Source organism: Schistocerca gregaria, chromosome 1 (assembly GCF_023897955.1).
Source record: "Schistocerca gregaria isolate iqSchGreg1 chromosome 1, iqSchGreg1.2, whole genome shotgun sequence".
Classification (NCBI taxonomy): Eukaryota; Metazoa; Arthropoda; class Insecta; order Orthoptera; family Acrididae; genus Schistocerca; species Schistocerca gregaria.
Window position 1 is genome coordinate 123,012,693 of NC_064920.1, and position 22,544 is coordinate 123,035,236.

The following is a 22,544-nucleotide window of genomic DNA, read 5'->3' on the forward strand; positions in this document are numbered from 1 at the left end:
CAGCGAGATGTTGCAAATATATATCGTTGGTGATGCGTGTTTCACTTTTAAAACCAGTTTTGTGTCATGTGGGGACTGTAACTTGTTGCCACACAATGTCGAACTTTATGGTCTGATGTTTTCTGCACAGTCGTAACTGCGCCGTGAAGTGGACTACGGCTGGCAGCCTATAGACTAACGGTTTTGCATACACGCATCCGATACGTGATCAGCTTCCCAGGGGAAAACCAGCATTAATGACTTGCTCTTGCCACATGGATATGTAGTACTGTCCTACCTAAAAACATATGATGTGTAATAGTTAAGATTATTAGTCTGAAAATGATTTACAGAGTGATGTAAGTTCAGAATATCATCCTCAGTCACCAATAAAAATATCTGCCCTTAATATCCATTCGCCGTGTATATGGTCTAGCACATCACAACCTACTTCCAAGGACACATTATGCAACCTGCCATGTAAATAAAAGCACTGGTGCAATAATGACATCTTGTACAATAAATCAGCCTTCGGTGGTTTTAACGTTTTCATTATTTTAATTCAGTTAGAAAGTTAGCGTGCATTCATAGAGGCATTCGATTTGTTTGTTGTCCACATGAATGTAGAAGTGAACAAACAAAATTTAATCCGGAAGTATGAATAACAGAAATTAACGTATACAAAGACAGAAAACCTTAAACAAAAACATTCTCGCTACTACCCTTATGATAGAAGATTTGCGTCAATGAAGCACAATTCTGTTTTACATAGGTTAAACCTTCTGAAAATTGTTGATCTTTGCCAGGTGTGTTCACGAACAACAACTTGTCGAGTGATTAATTACTGTTTTCGTATACATTACGTTCCACTTCCCGTAACTCTGTTCGTACACGTATCGCATTTCTGATATTCATAGTTCTCTTACTGCAGGCATACTGGTAACACGCAATAAAAAATTTACGTGAAAATTTCATTGTTATTTGAAACAAAGTTAATGAACTGCTTGAGTCGTTCCACGAAAGCGTTGCAAAGCCTGCTTCCAAGAGACATATTGGTGAGACACGTCCACGCCAGTGCCGAGAGTTGTATTTCTCGCTTTGGGGCGACGTGTGTATTCAAACGCCCTAGGCAGCTATTTCAATGCACTGACCTCTTATTTTGAAAGTCCATTCTTTTAAAACGACAATGGATCACACAAAATAATTTTGCGCTAAATTAATGACAAATTATGTGATATCTCATTTGTTCGGAAAGGTCTCTGGTTGACGGGTGACGCAAAACTGTATTCACAGCTGTTCATTCCGCCTGTTTAATACCAAGTACATCATACGTTAATATATTACTGAAGTCGCAACTGGGAGAGTCGAGCGTGAGACACCAATGACACAAGCCGGTATGAGTGTGTTAAAGACGTACATGTAGCTCGTGTATGAATCGACAGTAGCCAGAAACCGAAGAGTGATGGCCAGTCTGACAGTAAACTGGTATGCAGTTTGTCATTAGTACTGGTCTTAACAGCCCTTGGAGGAATTGCTTTTACGATAAATTTAAAATTGTGGTTCGGTGGTCTGAGGGAGGTATGTGTCCATCGAAGAGTTTCAGAAGCGATTCGTTTACTTAAAAAGAACAATTCCGATTTACCTTTATTTTGATTTTCTGCAGCTGGAATTCAAATGCAAGCGAAGTGGACCCGCTTTCAGTAGTTCCCTTTCAACTATTTCGCGACAATAGTATGGCCCATGTTAACTCTTGTGGCCCGGGTACGTACAGACGCAAACATTGCCCGAGAACAGTGGCCGGCAATGTTACCGACAGGAGACTGCAATTCGTGTGGCCGGTCACAATGAAAGGCAACATAGCTGGGCTACGTTGTCTGCAATATATGCATATTCTATTGAGCATGTACATGAATTAACAAGTGTGCGCTCTTCTTGTTTCAGGTACGTTTCTGCGCTGCCCCTGTGACCAAAGGAAAGGCGCTGCACAACGACCGTGGTATCGTACTCCCTAATTATAATCCTTGTCTATTGTGAGGAAGGAACAGCTGAATACTAACAGTCATTCCTATTATTATACAGCAGTAATCTGTGGGCATTCGGTGCATTTCTACTGTTCTGCAGACGGAAAAAAGAAATTGCATCAGGCTGAGAAATGGTACGAAGGCGTAGTAACCAGAACCTGACGTAAGAGAATAGAGGACATGAAGTATTTTTGGAAAAATGAAATGTGCGTGTAGTACATGGTAATGCAAGAGGTGCTGCTTACATGAAATTCGTTTAATGTCGATTAAACGCTGACTTGAGCTGTTTTATCTCTGCTGCCGTGTCACTTTCCGGTGTCTTAAAATAAGTGAAGTGAGGCAGGTTTAACTTGTCTTACACGAGTTGCAGCGCTCTTATGCGGACACCAACGTTAACTCGGCCGCCATGTTGACGGTATTCAGAACATTGAGAGGAGCGTCTGTCGTTTGTCTGTCTGGAAAGTGAACTGGTTTATTTGGTGAATCGTTTAATTTTTCTTTACAATTTGTTTACCGAGATATAAATTAATCATGCCTGAAGTGAGGTTAGCGTGCAATTACACGAATCGAAGCTAAATTAGAGAAGGGCAGCAAACATGAAACGGAGCAAACTGTTTCGAACTACTAGCTACATTGGTCGAATCATTTTGAAGAGAAATATATGTAAGACACAAATGATCAACTGTCTTAATTTTCCATGACGTTTCAAAAAAAGAAAAACAAATACGTGAAATCGCGAACTACAGCCCAGAAGCAAACTTTCAAAAATTTATTGAATACTCTTAACGGGTCACCAATAGCAATAGTGAGACTGTAATTTAATAATTATACTGCTTTTATATATTTTCATAAAAACAAAAATACAGTTTCTATTACCTAAGCGTCTTTACTCCATGGTCTTCAGGTGGTACGTACTCATTTTGCACTTATTCACGTTCGGTTTTCGGACAGCAAAAACATATCGTGGGTGGACGAAATGTTTTAAGTCGGATTGCAAGTTTATCTACATCGAAAAAGCTTATCCATATTTCGAATAAAACTTTCCTCGTTGCTGCCAGTGTACACAGATATCACCACTGTTTACTGTTTTTTGAGAACAAAAAAAATGGTTCAAATGGCTCTGAGGACTATGGGACTTAACATCTATGGTCATCAGTCCCCTAGAACTTAGAACTACTTAAACCTAACTAACCTAAGGACAGCACACAACACCCAGCCATCACGAGGCAGAGAAAATCCCTGACTCCGCCGGGAATCGAACCCGGGATTTTGAGATCAAAAATAAGGCTAGCTTGATCTACCTGAAGTTAGTCAAAGTCAGTTCCAAGGAGCGTCGCACAGTGGACGAGGCCCTTGGCTACAGACGAAGTGGCGGACGGGTATTCAGTTTGCTCCAGACATGGTCACTCTATGATATTTAAACTCGTTGGGCGGATCTGTAAAGGCGCAGGGACAGAGAGAAGCGAGCTCGTGTTTTGTAACAGATTCAAAAAATTACGTTGTCACGGGGTACATTAATTATCTTTATGTCCAGTTATTTTATACCTATGTTGGTACGAGTACGATGAAAGAGAGAATATTCAACAAAGCAACGAAAAGATTTCTTCTGCCAGTCCCAGTGAAGATGGTATGAGATCAAACCACACTTTTTCATTATGAAAAATCATTCAGCATTCATTTATCTTGTAGTAAGTAGGGCAAACAGGTCGCTTGGGATTAGTTGGGTTAGTTCTTTTCCCAACTTCTTATCTAATAATGAAAAACTTTATTGACAAGTCAACTGTTAAACGAACCCCATTCAGTTAGTGATTTATTAAAATCGATCAGGACTTCGTTTAGTTCCCGCCGTTTGCCCCCTCTGTATTAGAACTCGGAGTTCCGAGAGCGGTAAGGACGTGGTCTACTATTAGGAGAAAAAAAGCAACTCAGAACATGAAGCGGCTTCCTTCACCTATTTTTACGCTCTCAGCCTATTAGCTGCGAAGTTCTCCCAAATTAATTTCATAAGCGCACGAAAGTGGCGCAGTGACCGTAATAGCTAAAACTTTAGTGGAAGCCCAAAGTTTTTATCATTCAATTTACATCTTCGCCAAAGGAGAGGTCTGTGCGGCGCGCGCACGTAAAATACTGCTCGGGACCCCGCAGAAATTGCCTCTGAAAGAGACTAAGTTGCGCGAGTCGGGTTTAACGTTGTTTTCGCATTCAGAAGAGTGAGTCCCCCACAAAAGGGCGCCATAACTCCGGCCAGACGGCGACGCAGCAGGCACCGCGCTGGAGGCGCCGCTTGCACTGCGGGAGTACTGCAGCGCGCCGGCGAGCGGGTGACGTCGCGCTGGAGGCAGCTCCAGGCGTCTCGAGGCCACCCGACCCCAGGTCTGCCTTCCTCGCGTTCAGTCCACTTCTCGCGTGAGCCAGCACTCCCAGTTAGACTTGAAAAGTACTTTTTCCCTGAGCAGAAGAATTAAAGACACTCAGTACTGTGATACAGATCGTGAGATGACCTGTGGCGATGCCTGCTGCGAACTTGGTTGGCAGAAATAGCGTACTGTACAGGGGGCGATAAAAGCTGAAAAACTGACTGACAAACAAACACACAATAACAGCAGCACATCCCAATACTGCAATTTATTTATTTATTGCCAAATTATAGACCTGTTACCTGATGTTTAAAACAGGTCGTACATCTTACATTTTTCGTTTTTCATCTTTTTACAGTTTTGTTTTCTTTTATCTACAACATTTACAAAGAATGATACCTTTCAAAATACCAATAATTAATGTTGAAATATAAATAATTTTTTTAAAGAAGAATATAAAGAGATGATGGATACAGGAGAGATTTGTTAGTATCATCACCGAATGTGACTGTCGATGAATACCTCGGAATTGTTTCTTCGAGCCGTTGATTGCCAGTCGCGCACATACAGAAACACAAGCGCACACACGCACACACACACGCACACACACAAGCGCACACACACACACACACACACACACACACACACACACACACACACACACACACATACACACACACACATACTGTAATCCATCATCCTCTCGAGACTGTAGGCTGTATAACCAACGGGGGAAGACAAATAAACAGAAGTTCGTCAAGCAGAACCATTTTTGATGTTCGGGCAGACCTGTTAATAGCAAGGAAGATCCGGAATGCTAAAAGAGGTTACTATTTCACTTAACGTAGCCTTAGAAACACACTACAAGGAACAGCAGTGACAAGGTCAATATGTGAAATACTAAACGTATGAAAGAAAAGTGCATAAGTCGGGAGTAGATCAAGCATGTAGAATGTATTCGGTAGGAGTAAGAAACACGTAATGAAACACCTCGTCATTATCGAAAAAAAGAAATGTTCGCTGCCGTCAAACGCTAAAGAACATTGAAGAAAGAACATCTTTTACCTAAAACGGCGAAATGCGAGAACAGTGGATTTTAACTATGTATTGAAAATGTCGAACCATATATTTGGATTTTAAATTAGCAAGAGTATGAAAATATTTGACAAATTACATAAGGAGAGAAGCTTGTTTCAGAGACTTGCAAGTTGTTAGGGTCCAGCGCAACATTTTTGGATACATTTTGGTGCGCAGGCAGGTGCTGTGAACGAAACCAACACTGGCTTACTAAAACGGAGCTGTGGGGTGTTTGTGTACTGATGCGCAAGACTTTTTTTCTCAATTTACTGGCTTTCAATAGTGGAATGCCAGTTATGACGATACGAACATGTGGACAGCACAATACCCACTCCCTGACAGGAGAAAATCTCCGACTCGGCTGGGAATCGAACTCGGGCCTCTTTTCTTACCAATCTGCCGCGCTGTTATTGCAGCTACCGAATCGGACCATTGCACAAGACTTAACAAGTAACTTTCTTATTATGTCTCGCTGTCAGAAGCTTGAAACTTCGACCACACGTACAAAAGACTGCTAGAGTGTACTACAGTACAGACAGTAACTGAAAGAAATAGGCAATAAGATGAACAGATCGTATCCAAAGACAATAGTATCACTAAGTCACAGCGATTCGTGATGGTTTTGCTGGGCACTACAAAATGCCGGAGTGGTTCTTAACAGGTTTTGTGATCACGGACGGCAATACATGCTGTGCAACGTGGTCTCAAGCTGGTAACTGGTTTAGTGAGGAGGCCTTGTATGAGGGCGTTGCAATCCTCCACCAGCGCAGTTTGCAACTGTCGGACAGTTGTTGGTACAAGCGGGCGTGCTGCGACACGTCTCCTCAATGCATCCGACACTTGTTCAAAATGGTTCAAATGGCTGTGAGCACTATGGGACTTAACTGCGGGGGTCATCAGTCCCCTAGAGCTTAGAACTAGTTAAACCTAACTAAGCTAAGGACTTCACACACATCCATGCCCGAGGCAGTATTCGAACCTGCGACCGTAGCGGTTGCGCGGTTCCAGACTGTAGCGCCTAGAACCGCTTGTCCACTTCGGCCGGCATCCGACACTTGTTCGATGGGATTTAAGTCGGGGGAACGGACAGGTTGGTCCATTCGCCGAATGTTCCCTTATTACAAGAGCTCCTACACCCATATTGTTCTTTGTGGTAGCGCATTTGTCATCCATAAAAATGAATTAACTGCCAAATACATCCCTGAAGAGCTGCACATGTGGAAATTGTACAGCGTCACAATGACGTTGACGGGTGATTGAACGATGTTCAAAGATTTGGAGGTCAGGACGATCATGCAATACTATGCTTGCCCACGTCATGACACCTATACTACCAAAACTATGTTTCTGGGTGCATTACGTGCTCCGACCTCTCCTATGGTGAGGGTGCGTCCAGCATTTAACTGGATTAGGGAAATACCAGTCCATCGGTAACTGAGAGGTCGATAACGCTCTCCCGCCGCCAGGCGACTACAATAGTGGACAGGAGTTGTAGCTGTGGGTGGTCAGGAAATGGTAATTTTACACAACACAAACACGACACTAGACTATACTCACACTCACTATAGTCACCAAAACGAAACACTCACACTTAAGACACTCGAACTGAAAGTCAACCCGAGGCTCACGTCACGTATGTTACATCACGTGAGGTCTTTTTACGAGTGACGGCAGTCGTGTCTGACAGGGAACGAGTAACTCTTTTAGACGAGTTTAATAATTGTTGGCTGTGCGCTTAAATGAATGCAAGTTCTCGACAGAATATGACAAAGGTACAGCCTTTAGTGGGTATTTTTTCAATTACCTGTTGATTTCTTATGTGCGCTGCACGGAGCCGTTCGTTCGCGAAGTGTGGCGGGCAAGCCGGTTAGTGTGACGTTTCAGGGCCTGTAGATCTCGTGGGCCCCGAAGCCAAACAAAGCGATTCATTCAGAACGCTTGCACGAAATCTGGAGCCACAGTGCGTTCCGCTAAGGTCTGCGGTTGGCTGCACGGCACTGTTTGTTAACAGACTCGTGTCTTAAGAGTGCATCATACAGGGTGCTTCACTGTTGCTGTTGCTGTTGACGATTTTCCTTACAGCCGCGAAAGCTTAGGCCAGCCGAGGTGCCGCATTCTGTACGTGTTAGCGAGCTGTCGGAAGTGGCGAGTCGGTACAGAGCAGCCACTCAGGAGTCCTCTGTTTGGAAGTGGCCGCCAATCGGCAGCCACAAAGCGGCCCTTGTTCTCTCCTGGTGCCGGCAGCGAAGCAGCGGTCCGCTGCTAGGCGGTTCTCACTTAGTTACAGGGGCACAGTTCGAGTAACTTGCCGTAAACGGGATAACGACTTTATCAGAGTACTCAGTGGGTATTTGGCGAGTGTATTTACTGGGCAAGCCTGCGATGCGTGCGTCAGTGTTGGCAGGCACTAACTGGATCCGTGTTGTACTCGTAACATAAGTATAAGTAACACTGGCCGATAGGGTTCATCAGCATCTCCAGTAATGCCGAGGAAAGCCGATAAGGAAAGTCTTCGTTTTTTCGCCGTCGGCAAATTATTGAAACTTGACAAACTGTATTCGAGAGTTGATGTTTATAAGATGCTGAGGAACTTACAAAAGTGAGTTACAGATGTCGTCCCACGCTAAGACCGCCGCGCAGCAAGAGTGGCGCATTCTCAAAAGAGAGTATTTGTTCTTAGTGTCCCGCACAGTTCTTCTGCAGTACGGGTAACAGGTGGATCACTTTGCGCGAGTGAAACGGCGCAGCAACTGGAAACGTAAGTGCGACAGCAACCAAGGCCGCACAGACCTTTTGATGCCGATCGGGGAATCCAGATCTTGCAACGTACGATTTCTATCTCCTCGTCAAGCTCAAAGAACGTATGTGGAGAAAGAGATTTTCACACTGCGGTACTCACATAGCTCCGTGACCAAGGAGCGGTTTTCTCTCATCGAAGAATTGAACGATTGGTAAAACTTTCCTACATTCTTTACAGAGACTTGCTAACTATGTTCAAAAATAGTATCACTTATTTGTGTTACACAGTAGTATAGTACAGCATTCAATAAAACTTTCTGGCCTTCCATAATAATAATGCGCAACTAACTTCTTGAAGTCCACTCGTACTTAACGCTGCGCAATTTATGCACTTGCAAAATGTTTACTTAGGGCAGCTTGCAAGAACAGTTTAGATCTAACCAGAAACATGCTTAATGTGTTAATATTACAGTGTTCACATTGCGTGAGCTAGAGAAGAAAGCTGAAGATTAGATAGGTGTGTTGAATAATGATTGGGTGGGGGCACTGCATGGAGCTGAAGAGAAAAGCAGTCTGTGGCACGACTTGACTAAAAGAAGGGATCAGTTGACACATTTTGAACCTCGAAGGAATCATCAGTTTGCTAATGGAGAGAAGTGTCGGTGGTAAAAATTGTAGAGAGAGACCAAGGGGTGAGTACAGTGAGTAGACTCAAATGGATATAGAGTACGGTATTTATGCAGAGATGAAGAGATGTGAAAAGCTTAGACTAGCGTGGAAACCTGCATCAAATCAATCTTCGGACGGAAGACCACCACGAAAACTGTGCATGAGCTGCACATAATAATAATAGTAATAGATACAGGAAATGTTTAGAACGAAGAGAAAGGAGACGAATAGTAATAAATATATGTTGTAACAGCAGCATCACTTTTGTTAACATTGTGTTAAATGTGTTTCCAATAAACATAACGTTTCTGCCGAACGGGAGCAAATACATAGTAACAAAAATGCATGATAGCAATGCAGGAGGAATTTAATCTGTAAATACTGACTGTTCCGGCGAAGAGCGAGAAATAGTAGTGCCAATTAAGCAGATGAGATGAAAGGAAACAGAAGTAACGTAGGGGTGATAATAAAGTTGACACTGTTACAAAAATACTGGCTATTGTACAGAAGGAAGACAACTGGAATATGCCGAAAGGATAGCTACGCCGTTGATAACAGGTAAAGCTTTAATGACCTCTTGAAAGTAAAGTCGGTTTCGATAAGACGCAGGCTACAGGATAGTTTGTTCCAGGGGGAAGAAAGATTTAGTGTCGTACAGGATGTAAGGGTTATAAGTGCAGAGATTTTTATATGTGATAGCTTAATATGTGCATACATCACTGTGCTGGTTGTTTTGTGTCTGTGTCGAACAGTTTCCTGCAAACATGGCACAATTTTTACGGCCTGATGTTTTGCGCATGGTTGTAATTGCATCACTAAGTGGACTACACCTGTAGGTATAAACTATTTTATCTTCATGTGTCCAGCAGACCTGCTGCCCAGGGGAAAATAAGCATTAATGGCCTGCTCTTGCGACAGGTATTTGGAGGTAATAACTGACCTAAAAACATACAGTTTGTAACATCTACAATTATTACTCTGCAAATAACATGAATACTGATGTAATGTTGTTCAGTACACCGTCCTGAGTCACCAATAGAAATATCTGCACTTAATACCCATTGCAGTCTGTATATAGGTACACATTAGTCTTTTAACGATGATAGGTATTTATATGAAAATTTATGACACAACTTGACGAAAAGAAGAGGTTGGTTGATGGGGCACATCGTAAGGCATCAAGTATTCGTCAGTTTGGTAATGGATGGTAATATGGAAGGGGGTGGGGTGTGGTAAGAATTGTGCAGCGAGATGAAGACTCGAATACAGAACAGAGATTCAATCTGATGTAAGTTGGAGAACTTATTCAAAGATGAGGAGGCTTGCACAGGATAGACAAGTGAGGAAGCTTCATCAAACCAGTCTTCGGAAGAAAGACAACAGCATCAGGTAATTTATATGCGAGGAGAGGTACTGAGAAAGGAAACCGTTAAAAGAAAAAGAGAATGTTAAAGTAGCTTCACTGATCAGGTCATATCCACCTTGACTGCGAATAGGAAGGACACACACACACACACACACACACACACACACACACACACACACACACACACACACGCACGCACGCACACACGTCTTACGCAACAAGCATTCAAAGTCGGCTATTTGTGCCGTCCTGAGCTACTCAGAGTAGCGGAGATTCGGCAGGACTTGAGACGGGACTGTTCTTTTACGACTGAAGACTTAGTCGTCTCTATCATACTGCACCAGGCAGAGCAACAGCGGGTCAGCTGCCTGCAGTCCATGACGCGAAGTGTCCGTCCCCAGGCAGCTGCGGCAGCGGCCGGTCGCGGGATGGCTGGCGACCTTTAGCCGCTGCGTCCCGGTCCGTTATGTGGCCATCTCCTCCTCCTCCCCCCTCCTACAATGGAGCCAGCGGTACGGCGCGGCTGACCCCGGCGCAGCCGTAGTCGCGACCTCGCGGACCAGTCCTCTTGTGCCTTACCCGCCCACTCCCACTCCAGGCCCTTCCTGTCTCGTGTAAACAAGCTGCCGTCTTCACATCACCACTTTTATCAGCACCGATTGGGAGCCTGAAGACGGAGAAGTGCCGCCGCAACGCAGCGTGTCCGATTACCTACGCGAATAAAAATATCGTCGAAGCAGCAAGAACACCTGTAACATAGTCGGCAGCCTCAATGAATTCTGTCCTTAATGTCCATAAATTTAACTTTCCATAATCTTTTTTTTTTCGCCTAGTACTTTTAGTACCGCTTCATTCGGTCCTTTAACTGCCTGGATGTTTGCAAGCTCCTTCTTCTACATCACTTTTCAGATACTTCCACTTTTTTTAGCCTCCAATTTAGTAATCGTGGTCCTGCTAGACCTCCCGCCCTCCCGAGCGTTGAACTGACTAATCCAGGGGGAGAGTAGGAGTGGGGGGGGGGGGGGAGGAGGACCTTTAGGTTAATTTGGTCCTCGAACCTTGGTGGAACTTAGCATTTTTCACATTAAAAACCCATTGCCAGAGGTGGTACAAGCGATAGGCGACAGAGCAATATAGCTGGCACCGACACGGAATTGAGTACAGGACCAGAAAGAAATTTAGTTTTATGATTTTCGTTTACATAGAAGTGAGGGTGCAATCTTGGAAGTATATAAAAAGTTCATTTTGTCTTACACGAACTGATTATAGTGAGAGACTTTATCTCAGAGCGACTACTCCCCACATCTCGTAGATCTATAAGTTCATACGAATGCATCAACTAGTACTGTTACTTTAGGAGAGAGTATAATTTTGTTGTTACGATAACTCGTCAACGACCACTCTAAGACCAAATCATGAAGTTTCATTTTCATCAGGTCAATGACAGACACGTTGCATCTAGTGCAATTTTCAGCTGAGCATTGATTCATCTGAGATTACAATTTAAACATAGAAATAAACTTATTTATGTTTTCTTCTGATTACAGAGTATTATGGTTTTTATGAAACGCGTAAGCTGTATGAAAGACACACACCTACTGAATTGAGAGCAGTGAAGGAGACAATGGATTCGTATTCAGGGAGAATCAGGGTCCAAATGTTGGGAAGATTCCGTAAATAAAACACGCATTATTGTTCGTCGTAAGAGAGTCTATTAGCGTTATTACTGCTACTGACGAATGACACACTTTTAGGCTGCTAAAGGGACCCATACAATTGGACGGAGAAGTTCTAAATGTTTGAACCAGAGGTGAAGATGTACAATCCATATTCAGATGCCTTACGTAGGTGTTCTAAGCGCTGAGGGACTTCTAAAGAAGATGCTTTACTTAGGCTTTGTAGGCAGTGGGGGACTCATCAATATGCCGCACACAGTGATGTAGATGATAAGAAATTACGGAGGTGCGACCTAGTTATTCAAACATACTACCTTTATCGCGAAAGTTGTATGAACAAAAAGAAAGATGAGAGAAAGAAACAAAAGCAGCAGAAATCAGATTCTTGAGGAATGTGAAGGGTTTCACAAGAAGAGATCTAATTAGAAACTGTAAGTAATGATTTGAATGTGTATCCTATTAATGAGGATAATCCTGAACTACAATCCCCTACGTCGACCTAGAAAACGGTGGTTATAAATCTGGTAACACAGAGCGGGCAAAAGCGTCATCCTTGCAGGCGTGACAATGCCAGGAAATTAACCACTTACTAGCACAATGGCATGGGGTCATTGTAATAAAACATTGTCATGGTATTCATAATTTTGGAGCTTCTGTTGTAGCGACGTCACATCGCGGAACGGTACCTGCGTGCATTTTATCATCAAGCCTTCTTATCGCTCTGAGAGCACCGCAGGTTGCGTGCTGCTAGCACCAATTTCGCTCCGTCAACTCGGCCGTTATTTAACAGCGGAACAGTCAACACGAGGAATAACGGGATGTTCGTGCTGGCTATCAATTAATAAACGGCGTCCATACTGTCCGAGGAAACAAAAGATAGATAGGCCGATAGCACGGCGGCGTTTGAGGTTTAAGGCAGCACCAGGACGGAGTGTGGGGTTCCCCTATTAGGCGGGCGGAATCTCACGTTACCCGGGCCGACGGCGTGACGCCTCTGGCGGCCCCCGATATGCAAAGTGGGCGCCATATCGGGTAAATATTCCGGCCGCGAGCAAATCCGGCCGAGCGGCGTGCCGCGCGACCTGTATTATCTGCGCAGGAAGGAGATTTGTTTGCGGTGGGCGCGAGTGGGCGACGAGAACGACGGCTAAATGTGTGTGTGTGTGTGTGTGTGTGTGTGTGTGTGTGTGTGCACGCACGGAAGGACGTCAGCCGCCTTCGCTTCGGGAGGAAGATTCGCGGAGCGAAAAAAAAAAGAAAAAGATGAGAGGGGTCGGGAAGGATGAGTGGAGCAAGTATGGAGGCGTGAGGGACCCATACGTGAGCGGCCCCACCACCTCGGTTCGCCCCGGGCTGCCCCGCGACGGAAAATTTCCGCTCACGTCTGGCGCCGGCTGCGCGGAATAAACAGAGGGATGAGGCGCCGAATTAAAGACAAACACAGCCCGGCCAGCGCCAATAAATCGCACCGCAGAAGAGGCGCACGCCGCGGCCGGGGTCAGGGGTTCGTGACTCGCCGTTGCGCTGCGTGACCGCACTGGCCCGAACGATGCGCGCGGTTCGTTCCGCTTGCACGCCGAGAGCCGGCGATAAAGCCGCGGGGTCTTTGTGAGAGCGAGGCCACACCGACCCACTCGCTATTCCGGCAGCGGCCGCGGCCGCGGCGGAGTCTCTCGCACCGCTGACGCGACGGCTGCCCGGTAGCGGGAGACGCGTGTTGTTGAAACCCTATATACCCGGCAGCGGGTTCGCAGGCGTATCGCCTCCCGTGTCGGCTTCCGCAAAACGGAACTGAGCGTCGCAGCTGTGGTGGGAAACAGAACCCATTCCTATCGTAACCGAGTGACCCATAAGAGACAGGCACAGAGAAACTACAAATAACTGTATAGGTCCGGTAACTACAGCTAAATCTACATCTGCCTGGATACTCTGCAAATCACGTTTAAGTGCTTGGCAGAGGGTTCACCGAACCACCTTCACAATTCTCTATTATTCCAAAATCGTACAGCGCGCGGAAAAAACCAACACCTATATCTTTCCATGCGAGCTCTGATTTCCCTTGTTTCATTATGGTGATCGTTTCACCCTGTGTAGGTCGGCGTCAACAAGATATTTTCGCATCCGGAGGAGGAAGCTGGTGGCTGAAATTTCGTTCTAAATGTTTCAAACCTAAGGACATCACACACATCCACTCCAAAGGCAGGATTCGAACCTGTGACCGTAGCAGCCGCGTGGTTCTGGACTAAAGCGCCTAGAACCACTTGATCACAGAAGCCAGCTGAAATTTCGTGAGAAGATTCCGCCGCAACGTAAAACGCCTTTGTTTTAGTGTTGCCCACCCAAATCCCGTATCATTTCAGTGACACTCTCTCCCCTATTTCGCGATAATACAAAAAATGCTGCCCCACTTTGAAATTTTTGCGGTGTACAGTGTCAATGCAATCTGGTAAGGATCTCTCACCGCGCAGCAGTGTTCTAAAAGAGGACGGACAATTGTAGTGTAGCCAGTCTCTTTAGTAGACCTGTTACATTTTCTAAGTGTCCTGCCAATAAAACGCAGACTTCCCCACAACATTTTCTGTGTGTTCTTTCCAATTCCTACGTATTTAATTGAATTTGCGGCCTTTAGATTTGACTGATTTATCGTGTAACCGAAGTGTAACGGATTCCTTTTAGCATTCGTGTGGATGACCTCACACTTTTCGTTACAAATGGCTCTGAGTACTATGGGACTTAATTTCTGAGGTCATCAGTCCCCTAGAACTTAGTACTTAAACCTAACTAACCTAAGGACGTCACACACATCCATTCCCGAAGCAGGATTCGAACCTGCGACCGTACCATTTGCGCGGTTCCTGACTGTAGCGCCTAGAACCGCTGGGCCACCCCGGCCGGAGCTGGAAAAAAATTAAAAAAAGAAAAACAGTTCCAATTTTGGCCACCAGGTGCATATTTGGCGCTTTTTAGAATCACGTGTCTCCGTTTGAGCAGTGGTTAATAATAAAATCAACATTATGTATTTCTCACTTATTTGACTTTTTCTACTCACGTCCCATTCCTAGGCCATTAAACATGGAAACATTTCTATACTTCTTTCTTGCATTCACAGCGCCAGATTTGCACCTAGTGGCCAAAATGTAAATACGTTTCGCATTAACACATCAGAATTAGTTTCGCTGTCATACGATAGTTACAGTCCACACTGGGCCACTGTGAGCATCTGCACTTGAAATGTAACCACCCGGTACTTTGTGATAGAGAAGACGATGGGTTGGATATACGTCGTGAAGAAAGCGATAGCGTCACGTTTAGCCGACCATTTCGTTGTCTATGACGACTCAACGAAACGAAAGAAATTCCAACGGAATACGGACAGAACCAACGCTCTTAGCCGCTTTTTCCTGTGGATCTCCTCTGTTCTGTCAGTCGTCCAACAGGCCATCAAACAGATGACGACACGCGGCAGCTGCGAACACTTCTGCGGAAAAGCCCAGAAACGAACGCGAGGAGAGCGAGACAAACGTCGCCTCCGAAATCACAGACCCACATTTCCTCCGTCGTCGAGGACGAGAGATATGCTCTTTTAAGAACGTCTTCCCGACGCCTTTTTCTTTTCTTTCCTCAGCTTTTATTCCCCCCCCCCCCCCCTCACCCCCACTACCTTTCCTCTCCCCGTTCTTTTCGGCCGCGCACCATTCGGAGCGATCGTGGACTGGAGAAGACATAAAACATGCCTGTGGCGGAAATTAAAGGGAGCGGCTGGGAGGAAGACGCCAGCGAGCCAGCCCGGCACAGCCGCCGGGAGCCGGCGCGGCGGCCGCTCTCGCTGGTTCGAATTACGGCCGGTCCCCTGCTGGAAATAACCCATCAGGTGCGCCGCGCTGTGGGAGCGCACGCAAATGCGCGCCGGGCACCTGCCGGCCCCCGGACTCCCACGCGGTCACTCAGCCGGCGCCCGGGCCCTCTCGCGGGGTGGGGGGAGAAGGAGGGGAAGACTCATTTGCAGCAGGTGCGGGCGAGATCTCGCGACCGCGATCCAACCATAGCTGCCTTGCGATGCTGTGAGCGTCTGGCAACCCTGCAGTCTACAGCCTGCGCTCCAAGTTAGCTGTCAAACCCGACATTTACCTCAGTACTGTGCAGACAGCTGTTAAGTGCATGGCAGGGGATTGTGGTATCACATATTGATACCACCCCACAGGTGTCTCAGTTGGCTGCGGAACTGTTCCGTCTGATGACGACAGTAGTCGCAAGCGATCTGGCAGACCCAATGGTACACGCCCGCTGAGCCACGCTTCCAGTGGCACTGGGCTACGAGTGACGTCTGCCACCGCGATACAGCGATATAGCTGTCCTCACCAACTGCGACATAATCGCGTGTACAAACAGTGATCCAATACTGTAAAATGCTTTTTTATTCCAGTCTCTGATCACAAATGAATTCTTTAGACGATGACCAGTTTCAGTCTATAATAACCATCTTCATATCTAAACTATATAAATATATACATCTAGTGAGCAATGTGTCTTTTAACATAAAAGAGCAATATTTATCACAATATACTGTCATACACCAGGGAAATTACAGATAAAATATGGTATAGCGTACCTCTTTTACACCATGTCCTAAACTGATATGGCCATAATGGCATCGTCAAAACATAAATATAATCAGCATAGCATCGTCACATAGATTTAAAATATGGTGTAGAATAGGCTACATCGTCCACATAGCGATTATTGCCATCTAGCTACTGAGGTACAATAGCATCCAGAAACCTGTTTGCCTACACCCTCCCTAGATGTCGCTACTGTGGGCTTGCTTATATGTAGTCGTCATTTACGCAAAAACATAATCTGATAAAGGCTCATGATAGTCATCAATTTTAATAAGTCTGCTACATACATTTTATCTAATGCGCTAGAAGTTACATTGAGACTGGCGATACGTGAACAAATTGTGTCCATTAAGGATTCGCACTGCATGTCATACTGCTTCTATTTCTTCTTTCTTCTTTTAAGCGATAACAGCTCCTTTAGACGACGCGCTGCATCGTCGATCTGCTTCCGTCTTCTCCTATCTCTCGCTGTCTCTCTCCACCCTACGGAGATTCCTGTACCATCTGTCCACTATGGGCGAGGTCGGCCCGGTGGCCTTGTTGCCTGTAGAGGGCCCTAAAATGTCTTCTTAGGAATCCTGTTGGTTTCCGTTCTAGCTAAATGCCCAGCCCGTTGCAATCTGCTGCTTTTTTAATTTCTGGACGATAGTGGGTTGCTTCATTAACTGATAAAGTCCTTTCGAACTCTCAGATTTTTCTCATCACATATCCTTCGAAAACATTCAGTTTGTCTCTTTCTTTCCTGGTAAGCCTCCGGCTTTCCACTTGGTCTACAGTGGCTCCAACGCTGCTGGCACCCGTCAGACTGCGCCGGTGGCGGCTGTCGCTTTCGTTCCCGCGAGGCGCAGTGCCGTTGTAACGCTCCCGTAGCATCACCGCCGACGTGAAAGTGTGTCTGAGGCCGGCGGAGCGAATGCCCCCCGTCCCACACTCAGCAGGTACTGCGCTCTCCCGGTTGGGTTGCCGCAGTTCGCCGTACGCCATCCACCGAGTTCTTGTACGTCACACCCGGTGACGACAACACTTCAAGCAATAGCATTGCGAGCTGTTAACGATGATTGCAACAAATCTCTACCGGAGAGGTACTAATAAGCTAATGCCACCTTGGTTCCCTCTGTGACATTTTTTACTTCATCTGTTCCCAATTCCGTAAATTTGATCGATTTTGGCTTACCTTCGGTGATCCGCCTCCCTAGCAATCACCAAAATGACCATTAAGACCGGAGGACCACCATACATACGATTTGTCACTCAACGTCAGACCGTGGAAACAATTCGTTGCTAAACGTTCCTGTACCGATATCCGGCGAGTCTTGCGATTATTTCTGGCACTTAAGGTGACTTCCAACTCACCAAATGTGTTTTCAACAATGAAAATTTATTTCTTTCGCCGGGTTTCACACTACATCCATCTTACTTCAACGTAAGTTACCTGCAATCGTTTCCCAACCTAATCTTGATCTAGGGAGACCTGCAGTCTCAAAGACGTTCGAGTGATAGTAATCAAATGGTTGAGAAACACGGGAGGACACTTTTTAAGTCAGTGGAATGATGTACACAGGCACACTGGTATTAACTTCAGTGGTAATTACGTATATAGGAAAGGGACTGAAGAGATATATTTTCAACATATGTCAAGCAACGTAAAAAATAATGTCTCAGAAAACAGTCCTATGTTGTACTAGGGTAAATATCGCAAAACCTTGAACAAAACTGCACAGCGTGACACTGTCCGCTTCCACCTCGTGTTTCGTTGCTAGATGCGGAGGAGACCTCGAGCATTTTGATCCAAAACCAATAGAGTGGTGGTCTCGTACAGGTCTTGACTTGCTATGCGACAATATTTTGAATAAAATTCAAAACCGTTTAGAGCTGTCTTAACAGTTCGAAGGCAACGTTTTTTTCACTTAGGCAGCAGTATTTATTAACGCTTCTTAGTTACACAACTAGCTTCGGCTTGAAAAGCCGTTGTCGAGTGTCTCTGTAAAAAAAAAAAGGTGTCGTACATCTGAAAATAACAGCGAACTCACACTGTGTGCTAGGGTTCGTGATTATTTACAGTTCATACTGTCCGTGATTGGCTGACATTAGTCGGTACACTTAAAGGCGGGAAAAAAGTGGTGCCAAGGTAACTCATTGAAATCGGTTAGATGATGATTTTCAGTTACGTGTAATGTTCAGCTGAGCATTATTCTAAGACTGGACGTTCGAGTGTTTTTTAAGGTATCATACCAGTGAGTAGAAGTGCGACACCTGCTTTACTTTTCTATTTGTCGGAGAGCACTTCCGGAGTTATGTAACGACAGTAACTGTCGCAAGTCAGGGTAATCCTTGTATCAGAATCGTTTATCACTTCTGTCAATGGTAGACTGAGGCATATATAAAAAGTATTCGCAAATGCATCAAACATGTAACTGTGGTAGGAAACGAACGCCCTACCATCGAAGTAGTTAATGTCATGAGGTGGATTGCTTGCACGCAGCAACTGCACAGACTCGCCACAGGATCGGATAGGGGTACAGAGCAGCTACGGCAAAAATAGGAGACAACACAGATTAACATTGAACCGCCCTGAAGACGACCGCGCAGCAACTCGATCGAAACGTCGTCAATTTAGCTGTTTTAGTAGTTACAATGACGAGGCCCAATACCCAAAATTATTTTATCTGTACAGTTGCTGTCTGACGATTGTCTTGACGTACTACATCCTGTGTATGTGTGTGTGTGGGGGGGGGGGGGGGGGGGGGGGGGGACTTTTGGGACCAAACTGCTCAGTTGATCGGTCCCTAGGCTTACGCTCTACTTAATCTAACTGAAACTAATTTGCGCTATGGACAATACACACACCCAAGCCCGAGGGAGGACTCGAACCTCCGACAGCGGAAGCCGCGCGGACCGTGACAAGACCTCCTGAGTGTAGCCGTGTGTCTGCATGTATTCGTATATGGTGGATGGATGTCCACTTGGGAACGACTTGTCTATTGTAAGACAGATGCGTAACATAGCTGTTGTGTGCACCATCTCTGAGTCTAACCTTAACTATGCTTCAGCCTAGTGGTACTCAATACGGCACTCTTATGTAAGATGCACTCAAAAAGAAACGAGGTGGACGCTGTAAGATGAAAACTGCTGAACGGATCGCAATGCCCTTATCCTACCAGAGTCATAAGGGCCCAGAATCGCCAACCACGAGGCGACAGAGCGGGCACGTGCGCGCAATAATCATCCACAACACGCATCAGGGCTGTAAACAGTGGGACAGAGGTTCAAAAGAGGAGCGAAGACGTATGTAGTGCGTCTGCTGACAGCGTAAGGAGTGCGGGGTACGGAAACTCATCAAAGAATGACACAAGTGTACGAAGAGCTTCAAAAATGGTTCAAATGGCTCTGAGCACTATGGGACTCAACTGCTGTGGTCATTAGTCCCCTAGAACTTAGAACTACTTAAACCTAACTAACCTAAGGACATCACACACATCCATGCCCGAGGCAGGATTCGAACCCGCGACCGTAACAGTCGCACGGTTCCGGACTGCGCGCCTAGAACCGCGAGACCACCGCGGCCGGCTGTACGAAGAGCACTGAATGTCCTTTGCAAGAGTCAAGGCGAGGTACAAGCAATTCAAGGGACGACGGATGTCTTTGGCCGATGACGCACGATATGGAACGCCACACCGCATTGACCGGCCAATGATTGCGCTCATCATAGAAGACCAACGAATTGGGATAGCATCGATCGCCCCAGAGGTGGGGCTAGCGTCGCACTTGCAGCGGACATCTGCATTTGTGCCATTGTTCGGCGAGTGTCCGTTCTCCAGACTCCTTCCGTTGTAAAAAAAAAAAAAAAAAAACGTTACATCCATTTGCTCTTCTTGACGCCTCCTCTTCTTTGTTTTCAACTACTGCTACTGAGTGCAACTGACGGTTGATGCATCCGCGGGCTCTGTCTGTAGACGCGTCGGTGTGCGCTCATGTTTCTCTGGCGGCAAGTTCGGGGCCGTAGCGCACGGACAGGGATGACACCTTCTCCCGTAGGCAACGGCATCAGCGGTTTTTGTTCCATAGCCTCCGGCCTCGTTTCTCTTTGGACGCACCTTACATGTACGCAGTGTCACATACCTTTTGGATGAAACAGCACAATGTAATATAAGATATTCGGACAAGAGGACAGCTAGACACGGAGAAAGACAGACCCGACGTTTATTGGAAGGAAAAAACAAATCTAGGAAGCCGCAGAAGGGAAAGAATAGTGGGAGCGCACACACTGACGTAGAACGCGTGCGAAGCGGAAAGCCGCGGAGGCGGAATGGGGAACGAGGGGAGGAATGGGAGAGGTACAGAGCACAATATTTCTGCCGCCGGCACCCGGCGCGGCAAAGCAGCGACGCGTCGCTCGGCTGGCGACTGCCGAGGTAGTCGGCGGTAGCTCTGGCTATCTGCCGGTGGCCGGCAGCTCCGGATGAAATGTGTTCGGCCCCGAGCGCTGCAGCCGCCCCGGAATGCCCGCCGTGTTCCGTCCGGCAGGCCTCACTTGCTCGCAGATTCCTCGCGGGACCACTCCGCGCTACGCCGGCAAATAAATTAATCAGGTCGGCCGGCTGTGCTCGTTCCGATTAGCCTCGAGGCCGTCTGCGACCCGGGGGTGGGGAGGGAGTGATGCGGAGCCGGCGTTATTAGTGCCGTCCGATCCCCACCCCGTCCCCTGCCCGTCTGCGGGGGAGGGAGGCCGCGTGAAATCGCGTGGCTGCAGAGAATAAAATAATAATAAGAGCAGCGCGTCCCATGCAAGGGAGGAGGGGGGGGGACGTCCGCCCGTCCATTAGCGAGGTCACCGGCCGGCTGAGGGCGTGTCCCGGCGCGATGAGTCGAAATAACAGGGTACGGCGCGGAGACGGCGCCGGTCCCGGTACTGCGCCGTGGGGGCGGCAGGTAAGGCGGGCGTTCCCACGACCTGGCCGTCAGCACAGAGCCGCTGCGCCTCCCACAACAGAAACACCCTCAACCTCGAGGGACTACTAGTCTGTAACTCCACGCCACTTTCACACTGACGACAAATTCCAAACAGACAAGGTGAACCATCATCTTCTATAAAGAACCATCAGATGCTGCATACATCTACTAGTTGTTGACTGTCATGGCTACAAATGAAAGGGGCGATAGAGGACAAGGAAATAAGTGAAAAATCCTAATAAATATACATGGTTTGGAAATTTGGAAGTAGAAAAATTCAGATGTTAAAATGGGTAAAACTGGTGAACTTATAACTGAATGGGAGATAGTCAAGTTGTGAAGTCCTTGCATATTCGCAATACCGATTTCTCGACGTTTGCAGTTGCATCTCCTGGTGCATGCTTAGTGTTACATGTACACTGATTGAGCCAAGACTTTATGGCCACCTGCTTAATAGCTTGTTTGTCCGTGTTTGGAATGAAATACATCACTGATTCTGTGTATCAGGGATTGGACAGTTTGTTGGTAGGTTTGTGGAGCTATGTGTCAATAGATGTCTACCCACAGGTCATGTAAATTTTCGTAAATAACGAGTCGCTGTATTTGTGTACGCGTTGGTGGCGCCAGATAGCGACCCAGATGGGTTCCATATGATTTACATTGGCTGTCGAGACATCAACGTGAGATCACTACTATGCTCCTCAAACCATAGTTGCACGGTTCTGGCTCAGAGACACGGCGAATTATACACCTGAAAGATGACATTCATCACCAGGGAAGACATCAAGCATGAAGGGATGCAGGTGGTTTGTATCTGTCAGGGTGTCTTATATTACTATTATAGGTCCCACGCAAGCACAGGGGAATGTCTCCCACATAGCATAATACTGCTCCCATCAGTCTTCGTCCGTGACGCGCTGCACGTTTCGAACCGCCGTTCGATGACGGCGTTTAGTGAAGACGGCCATCGACCTAATGTATTCACTATGCGCCTATGTGACGCTACTAAATTTTTACATCTTATCGTGGCTACGAATCCAAAAACGGTGCTCAGTTTTAATGAAGTATTACGTCTGACTCTTCAGCATGCT

At 46.3% G+C, this 22,544-nt stretch overlaps 1 protein-coding gene across 1 annotated transcript in view; it reads left to right on the forward strand.

Annotated features, from left to right (window-relative positions):
• Positions 1 to 22,544, forward strand: part of LOC126334747 (calcium-activated chloride channel regulator 1-like) — a 340,350-nt gene that overhangs the window by 237,063 nt on the left and 80,743 nt on the right. The gene's annotated exons all lie outside the window — the stretch shown is intronic.